Source organism: Littorina saxatilis, linkage group LG11 (assembly GCF_037325665.1).
Source record: "Littorina saxatilis isolate snail1 linkage group LG11, US_GU_Lsax_2.0, whole genome shotgun sequence".
NCBI lineage: Eukaryota > Metazoa > Mollusca > Gastropoda > Littorinimorpha > Littorinidae > Littorina > Littorina saxatilis.
Window position 1 is genome coordinate 3,888,391 of NC_090255.1, and position 18,123 is coordinate 3,906,513.

At 42.4% G+C, this 18,123-nt stretch overlaps 1 long non-coding RNA gene across 1 annotated transcript in view; it reads right to left on the reverse strand.

Annotated features, from left to right (window-relative positions):
* The window catches only part of LOC138980646 (uncharacterized), a 59,481-nt gene that overhangs the window by 30,236 nt on the left and 11,122 nt on the right, over window positions 1–18,123 (reverse strand). Inside the window, exon 2 of the long non-coding RNA XR_011460418.1 lies at window positions 10,877–11,034. This is a non-coding gene — a long non-coding RNA (uncharacterized lncRNA). The remainder of the gene's footprint in view (window positions 1–10,876; window positions 11,035–18,123) is intronic.

Here is an 18,123-nt window from a genome sequence, read left to right on the forward strand (position 1 = left end):
GCAGAATGAGCTGGTAGATGATAGCGATAAGACCTTTTTGTTGGATGGCATAGAACACGGTTTTCGCATTATTGAAAGAGGCAGTGTAGTAACACCAGTAGAACATAAGAACCACAAATCAGCGATACAGCATAAAGTAGCAGCAGAGCAGGAACTCATAGATCAGATAAATAAAGGAAACTACGTTATTGCTTCAAAGAAGCCTACCATAGTTAGTGCCTTGGCAGCTATACCAAAAAACGATAAAGAAATCAGACTCATTCACGATGGCAGCAGACCTTATGGACAAGCAATGAACGATTACTCAATACCGGAAAGTGTTAAATTTCAAACATTAAGAGATGCCTGTAAATTAGCAAAGAGCGGATATTGGTGCGCTAAAGTTGATCTTCAAGCAGCATACAGATCTGTGTGTATCCACCCAGAGAACTATCAGGTAACTGGACTCAAATGGGTTTTTGGTGATGACAAAACACCTACTTATCTTTTTGACAGCAGACTGCCGTTTGGCAGTAACGTAGGTCCCGCTCATTTCCATAGGATTTCACAGGCTGTGAGACGGTGTATGATTAGACGAGGAATGAGTGGAGTAGTGGCCTATATTGATGATTTTTTGTCAGCAACAGAAACAAAAGAAGAGTGTGAAAAAATGCTTTTTACCTTGATTAGATTACTCAGAGAATTAGGATTTAACATCAGTTGGAAGAAAGTGGTGGGGCCTACCCAGCGCATCACCTTCCTGGGGGTGGACATTGACACCCAGGCCTGCACCCTGTCGTTGGGCAACGACAAGATACAACAGCTACGACAGAAGCTACAGCAGTTTCAGCGGAAACAACGCGCAAGCAAGCAGCAGCTACAGAGCCTCGCAGGCTCTCTCAACTGGGCGTCATGTGTGGTTGCGGGAGGCAGATTTTTTCTCCGTCGCATACTTGACGCACAAAAACCTTTGCAGGAGCAAAAGCACAAAACTAGACTTACAAAAGCCTTTCATGAAGACTTGCAATGGTGGTTGTCTTTTCTTACAGTATTCAATGGTACCGTGTATTTTTATCAACATGCTACGCAGCATGTGTATGTCGATGCGTGCAATACAGCAGCAGGAGCCTTTTACCAAAGTGACTGGGTTTATACTTGTTTTGAAAAGGACATTCCCGCAGCAAAAAACCTGCACATAAATTTCAAGGAAATCATTGCAGTCGTGAAAGCAGTTGAACGCTGGTCGCACTTGTGGGCAGGAAAAAGCGTGGTTTTCCACACTGATAGTACTGTTGCTAAAGGTGTCATAAACAAAGGACGATCGACGAACACTTACGTTAATTGTCTGTTACGAAAAATGGCGTGGGAATGTGCTAAGACAAATTGTAATATTTCTGCGGTGCATGTGGCAGGATCGGTTAATATTATGGCTGACAGTATATCACGCCTCCACGAAGGGAAGTTGGACCAATTAGTGGACTTGTTATCATGGTACCACCAAGGACGCAGACCCGCAATCTTTTGGGAAGATCATATGTCAAGTGCGACGCTTGCCTTTCTTGGTTGCAGGTGCGGCTACGGCTAGTCTGGGTGCGGAACTGAAGAGAGAGGTGGCAGGTTATCGCGCCCTGAACTTTGCGGACAGTACCAATGTAATATAAGTCTAAATAATAATATTGTTTACGTGTGGAGAAAAGTGCAGTACACATACGTTTGGTTTGATATCCGTCATTTTCCCTTGGAAAGAGTCTTGTAATAGTACAAAAGGGCATCCAGTACAAATCGCCAGTGCATAAATAGGTCACTTTAACCCGACAACTTGTGTGCACCAGAATTGGGTTTTTCCTCTTTCTCTTAGCAAAACTTGGGTGCCAAGCGGTTAATCGCTTGCACCTGTGGCACTGCCCCCAGCTTGACCAACCCCCACCCCCCCCCCCTTCCCCCCCTTTCTTAGACTTCTCGGTCGGTGCACATGCAGTGCTGAGGTCAGTTGTTCAGTCATACTGCCGGAGACTAAGGATTAAATCCTAAAGAATTTATTTTATAATGGCTGCGCTCAGCATGGAACACTTAACATGCATACACAATTCGACTCCATTTGAAGATCGCACGGCCGAGATATGATCGATTAAAAGTTCGATACAGAGAGATCATGGCATCACTCGCCTGCCATTCTGCAGCAGGAAGAGGGGGGATGAGGGGGTTCCTGGATAGAGGGTAAGGGAGGCTGGCTATCAGTAATCTGATCGCCGTGACCGCGCGCTCGCCGGATGCTCTCACCATAACTCTGGTCTGACAGCACAACCTGTCTTTGATACCATCTTGCTGGAATCTTCACAGTTTGATTATTTGAAGCAGTTTTTCACTTCAGTCTTTGTGATACACCAGAGCTGCATGGACGTTTATTTGTGGTCATCTACAACTTTAAAACAATGAAGGTTAGTTTTGGTTTGACTATTCCATAAAATACTTTAACTGAAGGTTTTACTGTCTGTACTGCCGCCTGAAAAACTCTCTTTTAGCAAGGATTTGTATGGCAGAACATTCCAGTCAAAATTCCTATTTTCATGTGTTTTAGTTGTTTTCCTCTAGAATCAACTGATTACATAAGTAACATGCAGGACGCACTATATATTATTGTGGTATTTAATGGTGGTGCTGTTATCAATGTTGAACATTACAAATTTGTGTTCATGAAAACTATTTTATTTGCAGCACTTCAAAGGCTACCACAATGGATGATCCATTAAAAACCTGTCCAATATGCAACGAACCATGTGACGTCGAGTTTAATACCCTGGGAAAGAAAGGATGTGCAAGTATGTTCTCTCTCTTGATTTGTTTCAATTCTTATGATAAATTTGAGTTTCTTAGTGTTCTGTATACTATAACGTTTGTTTGTTTGTTTGTTTGTTTTATGTCCTTTTTTATTTTGTTTGTTTTTGTTCTTTTGTTGTTTTTTCCCTTTGGTGTTCTTTTACATGTTGTGCTGTATTTGTAGTTTGTTGTATTACTGGGTGTCATCCAGTGAGACTTATCAAAGCAAGTGTGTGGGGTCATAGCCGGTTAACAAATTGCGTGCTTCTGTTGAAATGTCTATAAAAAAGAGTTTGTAGTGAGCAATGTTATTTGTTTGTTGATACAGGAATCAAGGATTCGAGCCAGAGAAGACAGAACAGAACCGTTCAGCCTACAGTTGGTCAAAGGGTGCATATCGAGTGTCGAAGGGATTACACCAACGACAATAATATCGAGAAAGACTTAAGACAGCAAAACAGAGATACCGATAAGACTGAGCTTGGAGAGCGAAGCACACGATCTAAGCAACACAGATTTGACTTTGCAAGTTGCTGCTTTTTCTGTGGGACTCGGGTAAATCTTTCCAAAACACGTGGACCTGATGAGGCATACAGAGTCAGAACATTATCTTTACAAACTGAAATTTTGAAAAAATGTGACGAAAGAAATGATGAGTGGGCAGATATCGTCAAGGGAAAGCTTGAATTTGCAAGAGACCTGCATGCAGCAGATGCTGTGTACCATATAACTTGTAACTGTAACTTCAGAGCGCTTGGTCTGTCAATTCCCAAACGTTATAATGACAAGCCAGGTGCATACGCACTGACAAACGCTCCAAGCCGAAGTGTGGGTAGACCACCGGACACTGAAAAACTTGAAGTTTTTGAGAAAACAGCAGAATATCTCATTAACCACGATGACGAACAGATCACCATCGGAGAGCTTGTGCAGAAAATGCAAGAGTTCAGTGGAGGGGTTGGTTACACCACCAAATGGATGAAGGAAAAGCTCTTGGAGAGATTTGATGAAAAAATCATCATAGCGAACATTCTGGGCAAGTCTAATGTTGTAACATTCCGCACAACAGCTAAATCCATTCTTCATGATTTCTACAATTCTCCGAAGACTAATGACGACGAAAGTGAAAAACTGAAGCTGGTGAAAGCTGCTGCAGCACTGATAAAGAATGAAATAAAAGCTGCTTCTGCAACGACAAACAAGGAATATCCAACATCAGAGGATATTTCTTCAGGGGCGTACAACCTGGACTTTGTTCCCCAGTCCCTTCAGCTTTTCCTGCGTTTGATTTTCAGCGAAAAAGATGCTGACAATAAAATTGCATCTGTGGGACAAGCAATTGTCCAGGCAGCTCGACCTAGGGTTGTCATCGCCCCACTTCAAATTGGACTTGGAGTCCAAATGCACCACCATTTTGGCTCCCGATATCTGATCGATGTGTTGAATGCGATGGGCTTCTCGTCTTCCTACACAGAGGTGCAGAGATTTGAGGCAAATGCAGCTGTGTCCCAAAGTACAGATATTCCAGGATGTGCCAAGAATGTGATTCTACAATACGTGGCTGACAATGTGGATCACAATTCCTGTACCTTGGATGGATACAATTCTTTCCATGGTATGGGAATGATTGCTACCACAACTCCTGGAACACGACGAACAAAGCCTATTCCTAGGTTGGATGTCACCTCCAAAGATTCAAAAGAAAAGGGAACAATTGACATCGTGTATTTCCAGTCAAAGGCAGTTCACTTTGGGAACACTACATACAGGGAACTAGAAAACCTGCGAGCTGTTGACCCATCTATACACCTTGATGTCTTGTGGAAGGTGGTGTGGCCGCTGAAGCCTGCAAGACCTTCATGGTCTGGAACGATGCAGGCTGTCCACAACGACCGTCACCCTGGTAAGTCGAGCGTTTTCTTCTTGCCAATGATCGACATGAACCCTGGTGATCTGACTTGCATTCACTCTACACTGCTGTTCACGGCGAAGGAAGCAAAGAGACATGGCTCGACTCCAGTGCTCACTTTCGACCAGCCCCTATTTTGGAAAGCCCATGAGATCGTCGCCAACAAACCTGATGATGCTGACTTGGCCTCCATTGTTCTAAGGCTTGAAGGTTTTCACATGGAAATGAGCTTTTTGGGCTGCATTGGACGTTTGATGGAGGGCAGCGGTCTGCAGGAGGTGCTAGAACTGACATATGCACCAACAGCTGTCAACTACATGCTTCAAGGCAAGGCAGTGTCCCGAGCAGTTAGAGGCCACTTTCTGGTTGACTCGGCTCTGAACGCACTCCTGACCTCACAAACGTTCAAAATCTCTCTGCCACTCCCAGACCTGGATGTGACACTAAGTGACGTCTCCATTGAGGAAATTGATAGCACAGATGTACCAGAAGATGTGCAAATTGCTGGGACAGTGGATGATATCGCGCCATCAGCAAATGAAGATGCTCCTGTCTCATGTGAGGAGCCTGATGGGGACCTTGCCCGTGCAGCCAACATGTGGGACTTGTGGAGCTATCCCGCTAGGAGAAGTTTGCGTTGATGAGACAATCGCATCGATTCAGCTAAAACTAGAACGCCAAAAGCAAACCCTCAAGTGCCACCCCACAGCTGCACTGTGGATTCAGTACATGGACATGGTTGACATTCTGCGCAAGTTCCTCAAAGCTGAACGCACAGGAAACTGGGACCTGCATCTGTCCACTGTCCATGAAATGATGCCTTTCATGGCAGCAGCAGGGCACAACCTCTACACCAAATCCCTCCACCTGTATCTCCAGGACATGCTGCAGCTGAAAGAAACTCACAAGGATGTCTACCAGAGCTTCCAAGCCGGTCACCATGTACGCAGGACGGATCGATGTTGCGCAGGCCTTTCTACAGACAGATGATTAAGAGAACAACTAGCATTGCTCTTTGGAGAATGTACAAATATGTATTGGAGACTTTCTTTATTTCTATGACAGTGACCGGTGTGAGATGTTTTTCAAATGTACAAATGTGTATTGGGGCCTTTCTTTATTTCTATGACAGTGACTGATGTTGTGAGATGTTTTTCAAGGGACATAATTATTATCATTCCTGTTGTTTCCTGATTTTTTTCTAATTACGGAATGTGTTCACAGATATTTGTATTCAGTGAATGCATTCATTGAGTGTTTTATGACTGCTTTGATGCTCAATTCTGCAGTCTGCAGTCGACCAATGCATGACTAACGCTGTGAATACATTATTGGTCAATAATGTTTATGAATGTTGTGCAATGTTTGTGTAATGATGTTGGAGTTATGTGCTTTGAATTTAAAATGTTGTCGATTATTTGATTATGTGATGCTTTATCTAATCAATTGCCTTGTTTACGTTTGACGGGCGCTGTGGCGTGGTGGTAAGACGTCGGCCTCTTAATCGGAAGGTCGAGGGTTCGAATCCCGGTCGCTGCCGCCTGGTGGGTTAAGTGTGGAGATTTTTCCGATCTCCCAGGTCAACTTATGTGCAGACCTGCTAGTGGCTTATCCCCCTTCGTGTGTACACGCAAGCACAAGACCAAGTGCGCACGGAAAAGATCCTGTAATCCATGTCAGAGTTCGGTGGGTTATAGAAACACGAAAATACCCAGCATGCTTCCTCCGAAAGCGGCGTATGGCTGCCTTAATGGCGGGGTAAAAACGGCCATACACGTAAAATTCCACTCGTGCAAAAACACGAGTGTACGTGGGAGTTTCAGTCCACGAACGCAGAAGAAGAAGAAGTTTACGTTTGTTGTTTCATTGCTTGTGTTTGAATGGTTTGCTTTTGTATACCCTGCTCCCTTGTCACGCGGTAGACTATCCAGCGACTTCCTGACATCATTCATCTTACTTTTCTTAGTTTACACTGCAAACTGTGTGGCCTTTTTACATGTTGCTTGACTGCGCTTACATTCTCCTGTACAGGAATACTTATGTTTTTGTAGAACAAAACCTTCACAAAGATGATGTTTGGTTTAAAATGAGTACAGTATTCTACTTTTAGTTGAAAACAATAAATATGACCTTGTGTACCAATTACTTTGGAATTTCCCCTCTGTGTGTGTGTGTGTGTGTGTGTGTGTGTGTGTGTGTGTTTAGTGCGTGTATAAAAAAAAAATTCGTTATGCTGCTGAAAATGATTACACAGCCTTCACTTCACGCATAAACAACAAATTTGACCTTATGACCCAATGACCTTGACCTTTTGATTTTTAATATCTTAGACATTTTTTTATATTGTAATCATAAACTGTGACTTGCATGTTATATTTGATGTTCGTGGTGTCAAAACAGTTCAGACAATGTAAAAAACGTAGAATCGCTTTGTGACAAAATACACACCGACAAACACACTTGATAACTTTTTTAAAAATAATTATATTTTTCTCGATTTTTGACCAGACATACTACAAACATAGCAGAACATGAATCTGAAAACAGAAATTCTTTAGCAATAAATCCTTGGTTATGGTGCCATTTTCCGTAGACTGACTAGGCAACAGCTAGACGGGCCGCGAAGAGCGGACTGACCACGGCGTGGTCTTTGTTCCAGCCTCCCCCCCCCCCCCCCCCTCTTTCCGCCCCTCCCCAAGATAAAGGACCGAAATGGCTAACCTTGCAACTCCCCTAGTTGTACGGTACAGAGTGACAAACATTTGAGTTTTGGAATATTCCTACCCTTTCTAATGACGTTTTAATCATCTCGCTTTCGGATGCAACGCATTCTTTCTCCCCTTCCTTTAGGTTGCTAAGAATGGAGTTAATGTTTTCTGCCTCCACATACGTACGTACACATGCACGCACACCCTCTCTCTCTCTTGCTCCTTTCTTTTATTCTGCGCCTTTTTCCTCGATATTCCTTGTATTCATATGTTCGATACATGTACGATACATGTATTTTCACGTTAATCATATAATACTGATGATGTACGAAGAGAGTAAACCGAGTGTGTACAAGAGGGGATACAGTACGGATGACCCGTGTTTTGAGCAGAGAAAGTAGGTCAATTTAAGCTGACCACTTTGGTGCAGCCAGATCGGAGTTGCGCTCTATTCCTTAGCAAAACTCCGGTACCGAGCGATTTAATTGCTTTCACATGTGTTGATAAGGCGAGCGGGGCTGGCCCTGGGAAACCGAGCTGACCACGGAGGGGCATTTGTTCTATTCCTCCCCTCCCCCTCCCGCAACTGGACTTTACACCCCCCCCCCCTTTCCCTGTAGCTGTAGGAAATGATTCGACTTGGAGATTTTAGGATCTTCTTTGCCCTACCTTTTCTTGTAATGTTTTAATTACATCGTTTTTGATACAACAAATAACGTCCCTTTTTGTTTTAGGATCATCTTTGTAAGTTTTATAATCAGCTTTTATGAAGGTTTGGTGAAGAGTGGCGTGTTCTTTTTACCCTCTCTTCCCACCCCTGTCTTTAGTTTGTTTATTGCTGGGCTCGACATTTCCTGCTGCTATGCTCACAAATGCCTACTCTCTCCCTCTCTCTCTCTCTCTCTATTTTATTTTGCCATTCTTTTCCTCGGTATCCCTTTAATTCGTATATTCGATACATGTATTCAATTATTCAGTAGAATGTAGGCGCCATGTTAATCATATACGTGGCTAATGCAAATGTATAAAGACGGATGAAACCGGGGTATGCCGATGTTTTGTTACAGCAATGGTCGTTATTGTTTTGAGCACGCAGCGTTTTGTGGGGTTTTTATGGGCATGGATTTGTCGTTTGATATGAACGTCTAGCGGACGTTTTGTATGTTAGAGAAGAAGCATTTTTGTGTGAACATAATTGCTCAGTCTTTGAGAGACAGAGTGTAACTGGAAGTTTTGCAGTTCGTCTGCGTTTTTGTCTACCTACAAGTGTTTGGTATCTACAGATACGTTGTAAGGTTTGTTGTTTAATGACATATGTGTGTACATCATTTGTATGTGGGTTTTCTTAAATGAGGAGCTTTTGTGTACATTTGAGGAGTTTAACTTCAGTTTGTGAGGAGGCTGGCAGCAGGCTCGGAGCCCTCCACCTCCCCTCCCTTTTGCTCCCGCGCTGCCAGAGCGGGATTCTCATTGGTCCTGCTAGGGTGACGTGGGAGGAAGCCCCGTGAGTTATAAAAGCCGCTGTCCTCATGAGGTCGGGAGACGTGTGAGAGAGTAGGGTGCCTAATAAGTGCCTGAAACATGCGTCTCCCCTGTTTTAGAGTCAGGGTCATCAAAACTACCACTGGGAGGAGTTGCATTGAGCTGGGTTAAAGGTGTGGGAATCTTTCCTTATGCTTGGTGCTTCTCCTCAGATTTGCGTGTGGTTTGGATGGTATGTGTGCCTTAGTGCCTGACCTGACAGACCACGTCCTCGATACGCAACTCTTGTCCCACTGGCAATAGTAAGCAGTGTGCGCTGTTCACTCGGTTACCACAAGGCTTATTAGGGTAGTGCGCGCTACCCTAAGGTTACCAACAAGCAGTGATCGAGTGGCGTCACTCGATTTTGTCCAGGCCCCGAACCCCTGCCCGATTTTTCATCCAGAGTAGGACTTAGGTTTTATTTTCAAAGAGTAAGTTAGATCGCTAGGGTACCTACGGGTCATGCCCGATTTTCCAGCATTTTAAAGACTCAGATTTTATTTGTTAGTGTAGTGTTTAGACTGTATTAAAGCCAACCTAGACTCTTTTTAGATATATTTTCTATGGAAGAACCCACGTATGTTTTCTTTTGATGTTTTTGTTTGAATACAATTGGAAATCCTATTATACTCTTGTTGACTTTGTATTCGTCTGTTCGTCTGGTGCGTGTGGTTTGAATGCCATCCTGACAAATGTCCTTTAAGACCGCACGCACAGTAACACCTTAGACGCAGACAGTTTCCGTGAAGCTACCACCGCTCGGCTTTACATACGTAAAATGAATTATTTACGTAAACAATGAGTTGTTTAGGTAAATAATGAATGGTTTTACATTGTTTATAAATATTTACTTATTTAGCACATGAGCTTCTAAATTATGATTATTTAGCTAAAACTGGTGAAAAAAACATGAAAAAGTATCCAAATAATTATTTGACAAACGGAATGCCATAGTTATTTATGACGGTGTATATCCTTGTTTGCGACTAAAAGACAAATCGTTGCTTCCACGATGCTCTGACCGGAGCAGCATCTTTAACAGAGATGTTCCACTGTAGTACTAACTAGACCGAGCAGCATCTTTAACAGAGATGTTCCACTGTAGTACTAACTAGACCGAGCAGCATCTTTAATAGAGATGTTCCATTGTAGTACTAACTAGACCGAGCGGCATCTTTAACAGAGATGTTCCACTGTAGTACTAACTAGACCGAGCAGCATCTTTAACAGAGATGTTCCACTGTAGTACTAACTAGTCCGAGCAGCATCTTTAACAGAGATGTTCCACTGTAGTACTAACTAGACCGAGCAGCATCTTTAACAGAGATGTTCCACTGTAGTACTAACTAGACCGAGCAGCATCTTTAACAGAGATGTTCCACTGTAGTACTAACTAGTCCGAGCAGCATCTTTAACAGAGATGTTCCACTGTAGTACTAACTAGTCCGAGCAGCATCTTTAACAGAGATGTTCCACTGTAGTACTAACTAGACCGAGCAGCATCTTTAACAGAGATGTTCCACTATAGTACTAACTAGACCGAGCAGCATCTTTAACAGAGATGTTCCACTGTAGTACTAACTAGACCGAGCAGCATCTTTAACAGAGATGTTCCACTATAGTACTAACTAGACCGAGCAGCATCTTTAACAGAGATGTTCCACTATAGTACTAACTAGACCGAGCAGCATCTTTAACAGAGATGTTCCACTATAGTACTAACTAGACCGAGCAGCATCTTTAACAGAGATGTTCCACTATAGTACTAACTAGACCGAGCAGCATCTTTAACAGAGATGTTCCACTGTAGTACTAACTAGACCGAGCAGCATCTTTAACAGAGATGTTCCACTGTAGTACTAACTAGACCGAGCAGCATCTTTAACAGAGATGTTCCACTGTAGTACTAACTAGACCGAGCGGAAGAATAATCACTCACGTTGGCCGTGTCCATTTTGGGGTTGAATCGCCGAAGAACCACCTTCCCAGACTGTACTTGGAGCAGAACAAGGTGTTATTGTACCTCAACGTCATGTACTCCACAAACCAGGCCGCGTCATTGCCAATTGGATCCATTTTAAGTTGGACATCTTTCACCTGTTTGACGAAACAGGTGGGGGGGGGGGGGGGGGGGTATAAGTCTTTTTGCCGAAAAAAAAATAGAGAGAGAGAGAAAGAACAAGTCGCGTAAGGCGAAAATACAATATTTAGTCAAGTAGCTGTCGAACTCACAGAATGAAACTGAACGCAATGCCATTTTTCAGCAAGACCGTATACTCGTAGCATCGTCAGTCCACCGCTCATGGCAAAGGCAGTGAAATTGACAAGAAGAGCGGGGTAGTAGTTGCGCTAAGAAGGATAGATGGAGAATAAGATGAACGTAAATTTGGATCGTTTTATAAATTTCAATTTTTTTTTACAATTTTCCGATTTTTAATGACCAAAGTCATAAATTAATTTTTAAGCCACCAAGCTGAAATGCAATACCGAAGTCCGGGCTTCGTCGAAGATTACTTGACCAAAATGTCAACCAATTTGGTTGAAAAATGAGGGCGTGACAGTGCCGCCTCAACTTTCACGAAAAGCCGGATATGACGTCATCAAAGACATTTATCAAAAAAATGAAAAAAACGTTCGGGGATTTCATACCCAGGAACTCTCATGTCAAATTTCATAAAGATCGGTCCAGTAGTTTAGTCTGAATCGCTCTACACACACACACACACACACACACACACACACACACACACACACACACACACACACACACACACACACACACACACAGACACACGCACATACACCACGACCCTCGTTTCGATTCCCCCTCGATGTTAAAATATTTAGTCAAAACTTGACTAAATATAAAAAGGGGGAGCGAGAGGGTGGGTGACGGAGAGAGAGAAAGAGAGAGAGAGAGAGAGAGAGAGAGAGAGAGAGAGAGAGAGAGAGAGAGAGAGAGAGAGAGAGAGAGAGAGAGATAGAGAACGAACAAGCGAAAAAACGAAAGTAAGGACTTTATTTAACAAGGATAAAGGTGTAGGGCACACTGCCTTGTCCTTAAACAAATACTAAACACATAATATCTACTAAAGAGGCATTAAACCTGTCCTTAAATAAATACTAAACACATAATATCCACTAAAAAGGCATTAAACCTGTCCTTAAACAAATACTGGACACATAATATCCACTAAAGAGGCATACAAATGGAATGAATTGATAGATAAAAAAAAATGCTAAATGCAACCAATATTAAATGAGATCAATGAGCGGTTTTGCTGCTAGCATTGGTCACCTCCCTTGGCCCAAGGGAGAGAAGCGTCTTACCTCCCCTGGCGCGAGCGCTAGAGGACACGATGAAAAATCGCTTCTTTGCGATGTGTAAATCGGTACTTTTCTATTTAATTTCTGCAGCTTAGGTAACTGCGCCATGTGTAAAAGATGGGTAGCATATGATTCGGACATACCTCGACACCACAAATTTAAACAAGTCGCGTAAGGCGAAAATACAACATTTAGTCAAGTAGCTGTCGAACTCACAGAATGAAACTGAACGCAATGCAACGCAACAAGACCGTATACTCGTAGCATCGTCAGTCCACCGCTCACGGCAAAGGCAGTGAAATTGACAGGAAGAGCGGGGTAGTACTTGCGCTGAGAAGGATAGCACGCTTTTCTGTACCTCTCTTTGTTTTAACTTTCTGAGCGTGTTTTTAATCGAAACATATCATATCTATATGTTTTTGGAATCAGGAACCGACAAGGAATAAGATGAAAGTGTTTGATTTCAAAAATTTAATTTTTATAATAATTGTTATATATTTAATTTTCAGAGCTTGTTTTTAATCCGAATATAACATATTTATATGTTTTTGGAATCAGCAAATGATGGAGAATAAGATGAACGTAAATTTGGATCGTTTTAGAATTTTTTTTTTTTTTTACAATTTTCAGATTTTTAATGACCAAAGACATTAATTAATTTTTAAGCCACCAAGCTGAAATGCAATACCGAAGTCCGGCCTTTGTCGAAGACTACTTGACCAAAATTTCAACCAATTTGGTTAAAAAATGAGAGCGTGACAGTGCCGCCTCAACTTTCACGAAAAGCCGGATATGACGTCATCAAAGACATTTATCAAAAAAATTAAAAAAACGTTCGGGGATATCATACCCAGGAACTCTCATGTCAAATTTCATAAAGATCAGTCCAGTAGTTTGGTCTGAATCGCTCTACACGCACGCACGCACACACGCACACACATACACCACGACCCTCGTTTCGATTCCCCCTCGATGTTAAAACATTTAGTCAAAACTTGACTAAATGTAAAAACAATGAAGACTATGCGCATTTACCTAAGCTGCAGAAATTAAATAGAAAAGTACCGATTTACACATCGCAAAGAAGCGATTTTTTCACCCGTGTCCTCTAGCGCTCGCGCCAGGGGAGGTAAGCAGGGCTAGCAGCAAAAGCGCTCATTCCACTCAAATGTTTATGTATAAGAGTTGTGGTGTAAGCGTATTAACGAGGTTTTATTGCAACCAGTCCTCGCCCAGAGGGGGACTTCTCTAATCACAAATACACACGGACATTCGGATAGGAAAAAAAATCCCCAGAGCTTTGCACTTCGTTTAATAATTATTTTTCTTGATTTGCTCTATAAATCTCTTAGTGCACTGTGAGGTCGTAATAACTTAAATAATAATAATAATAATAATAATAATAATAATAATAATAATTGTCAGTAAGTACTGGTGTCACATGACTGATGTGAACCAGTTGATTGGCTAATGGCGATGCGCTAAATCTGTTAGCACACTCTTGGAGTGCGCTAACTTTTTCACAGAGCGTATTCTTACACCCTTTGCCAAAGCGAGACTGTACTCTCATCCTCAGAATTAATTAATGACATGTAGCTTATATTCTCCACAATACCAATGATTATGACCATAAATTTCCTGCTTTTCAATTAAAGCAGAAGTGGTTTTTGGCTCACGTAAGTGTAGCCTATGCGATGCTAACTTTTGTCTGTCTGTGCGTGCGTGCGTGCGTATGTATGTGTGTATGTCTGTGGTAGAAACTTTAACATTTTTGGCTAAACACCGAAATACTCATTTCACGTGGTTAATTTTCAAGCACCATCTTCAAATTATTGAAGCAATGATCAACATTGTGTCGGCATGTGTGTAGTTAAATCGTGTATCCAAAGAAAACGGGTGGTGGGGGGTTTTGAAGGGGTACAAGCAGTTGACTGGTTTGTGTCGTGTTTGGTATGTAGACGGCAGGTCAGGTGTCAAGATCAGGTCAGGGGTAGCGCGAAGGATTGTGGTCCAGTTCTCACCTCGCCGATTCGCCGGGGAAGACGATTTCATGTTGTTCGGTTTCTAAGCTCCAGAAAAGTAAATAAAGAAGATACCAAAGGGAGATTTCCTACAATTTGATCTGCACAGCGTGTTTCCAATGTCCACGCGAGGAAGAGCTGTCGAAAGCGCGGCAGTCAGTGTCGATCTTGCAGCCGTATCCCGGTACGTTCAGAGACAGATCTAGTGTCTTCCACGCTGATAACGTGTCACCTACTGTTAATCCGTTTTGTTTTAATTTCTTTTTATTTCAGCAGACACGGATGTCAAACACAGTGCTAGGCAGTCACCTCTAGTGAAATGAGTTGATCTAAAGTGCCTGTATTGTTTGGATGTCTTTGCTCGTGGTTCGATTTATGTGAATTTCAAGACTTGCAGTAGAGTCTCAAGTTAAGTTTACTCTGCCCGAAAAAAACTGTCCACCATTTACTTGAACATGCAGATATAAGGAAACGGAATGAATCTGTTCTCAAAGTCAAAATGATCACGATTTTTTCCTCAGATTCAAAACATGCACTGTCATGGTTTTGTCTGTAAAATTTAGTAAGTGCAACAACTTCCTTGAACGTGAAAGACAGTTGTTGAATGCTAGATCTGTATTGCGTTTCATTCCAGACTCGATCCTCTCTTTGATTGTAGATCTACTGTTTGCTGTTTACGCACTATCATATGATTCGCTATGTAACGTTTGGTAAGCTTACCTTGCAACAGCTTTCTTGTCTTTGTTGGCATTTCTGGCTGTGTTGACCGTCAGAATTATTTTAAGAACCAGGCTGCTGCAGTCGACATGTTTCGCATATTGTAGGGTTACCATGCTGCATAGGTAAAGTGGCTTGTATAACCTGACTATTTTGTTTCAAAACACTGTTTATATTTGTGTAGGTTGTAGTCATCATAACTAATCGCATTTTGCCATTTGTTTCAGAAAGGAGGTTAACCTACAACAAGATCGACGCTATGTCAGATATATGCCTCAGCCACATGAAGACTTCCGAATTTAGATCTACTCGGCATGGTGACAAGTCTTGATGAAAAGTATAGGACTGAGGACAGCAGTGGAAAAAGTGCCCACATGGCAGGTACCTAACCCATTACCCTAGTCATTTTATCTGTTTGCCTTCTTTTGAAAATTATACATGGAGTTGATATGATGCGTTAGTTTTAACTGTGTGTGTGTGTGTGTGTGTGTGTGTGTGCGTGTGTGTGTGTGTGTGTGTGTGTGTGTGTGTGTGTGTGTGTGTGTGTGTGTGTTTGTGTGTGTGTGTGTGTTACGGAGTGAGTGAGTTTGTGTTATGTTACTGTTTGTTGATTTCTTACGGGAGCCTTGAAGGCTTCGCCTCTTGTTTTCTGACAGATTGCATGCGCCTGTGCCGCCCACAGTAACTGTTGCCACTGATCTAAAAATAGAACCCGCTGTGTCTAATTTTTCAGTTTCGACTTGCAAAGATTCCTCTCATAATTATGCCATGTTAGTGGTATGTAGCTTATAATCCACATTACCAAATGATGAGTTAGTATACAAATCCCAGCAGCTAACAGAAAACACAAGTGTTATTCCGATAACGTAGCATTAGCAGCTAGATCAGCACCGGCGTAGCAGACTACACTGAAATAAGACTGCATCTGTTCAGTAAATGAATGGTTTCCGAATTATTATTTCAAGGCAAAAACAATTGGAATCGAAAACGTGTAGGGTTTAGAACGTTCTTACCATATATAAGATTTATTACCAGCCTGCCTCGTGCTTGCAGACTCAGTGCAACGAGACGAGCAATTTTTGTTTATGAAATGAGACTCAGTGCAGTGCGGCGTAGCACTAGCAGACGACATAAATCCCGCTCAGCAAATTAACATGTTGGGCAAATGTGAACGATAAAACGATGGGGATATAATACGTGTAGGGTTCAGAGCATTCTTACCGTTCATATTTAGTACCAGACTCCCCGATGAGTGAAGATACCACACGAGAATCATGCCACTCTTATTTTGAAAATGTGCTTTCCGTCGACCTTGGCAAGGGGCAAAACTCTGCACAGTCAAGTCTGTCGAAGCTCGATGAAGGTTTCGAATCGCAAATAACTCAGAGCACAGTCCTTTCACAAAAGTAGATCCTACACGTAGCTTATCATCCACATTACCAAATGATGAGTTAGTATACAATTCCCAGCGGCTAACAGAAAACGCAAGTGTTATTCCGATAACGTACCACCTAGACCAGTTTGGAAGACTGACTCGATCGACTCTGTAGCAGACTACACAGAAATACGACTACATCAGTTCAGTAAATGAATGGTTTCTGAATTATTATTTCAAGGCAAGAACAATCGTTATCGAAAACGTGTAAGGTTCAGAACGTTCTTACCATATATATAAGACTTATTACCAGCCTCAGTGCCTCACGCGTGCAGACTCAGTCAGTGCAGACTGCAGTGGTTCGATTGCCCAGGTAGCCTAGCACAGTAGCAGACGACATTAACCCCGCTCAGCAAATTAACATGTTGGGCAAATGTGAACGAAAAAACGATGGGGATATAATACGTGTAGGGTTCCGAGCATTCTTACCGTTCATATTTAGTATCAGACTCCCCGATGAGTGAAGATAAAACACGAGAAATATGCCACATTTGTTTTGAAAATGTGCGAACCGTCGAGTCCCTCTTCGAGTCAATTCAAGGGGAGTCACTCCGCACAGTCAATCCGTCGAAGCTCGACTGGAGGTTTCGAATCGCAAATAATGAAGACTAGAGCACAGTCCTTTCTCCGAGTTTAAATGAGGTCTCTCTGAAAGATCATCACTGTTCAGATTAACGCTACACTGGAATTTACCAACAGAAATTAAAATGCGTGTGACGAAAGCACGACACACTTGAGACACCCCACACAAAAGTAGATCTTTACTGTACACGACCTGACCACACAGTTATGCCTATTCAAATGCGCGTTGCAAAATGTGCGTTTGGAATCTTCTTTTTGGCTCACGAAGTGTAGCCTATGCGATCGTAACTTTGTCTGTTTGTGCGTGCGTGCGTGTGTGTGTGTGTATGTCTGTGGTAGAAACTTTAACATTTCCGAGTCTATGTGTGAGTGGTTATCCAAGACTATGGATAAAGCTCGCATAAGATTACGTCACGGTCAAAAGTGTTTGACGTCAATTAATGCATCATGACGGCATGCCTCCCTGTAGTCTTTCTCTCTCGCGTGGTGTGTGTGGTCTCGGTCATTGTTATTTTGAGCGGGCCGAGACTATTTGGCAGTCGTGTCCCTGTAAGTAGGCTACATGCAGACACAGACAGATCTAGATCTAGTGTCTCTCTTTCTTGCACAGTATCACCTAAGCTTACTGTGTGTGTGGGTGTGTATGTGTGACGGAGTGATTGAGTTTGTGTTACTGTTTGTCTATTTCTTACGTGAGCCTTGAAGGCTTCGCCTCTTGTTTCTATGGCGGTACTGACAATAGCGTTATTGAAACAATCCCAGTGCACTAAAGGATTTATAGAGCAAATCTCGAAAATAATTATTGAACTCAGCGCTATGCGCTTCGTTCAATAATGAATTTTCTCGATTTGCTCTATAAATCCCTTAGTGCACTGGGATGTCTCAATAACTTAAATTGTCAGTAAGTACTGGTGTCACATGACTGATGTGAACCAGTTGATTGGCTAATGGCGATGCACTAAAACTGTTAGCGTACTCTTGGAGTGCGCTAACTTTTCCACAGAGTGTATTCTTACGCCCTTCGCCTAAGCAAGACTGTGCTCTCATCCTCAGAATTAATTACTGACATGTAGCTTATATTCTCCACAATACCAAATGACCATA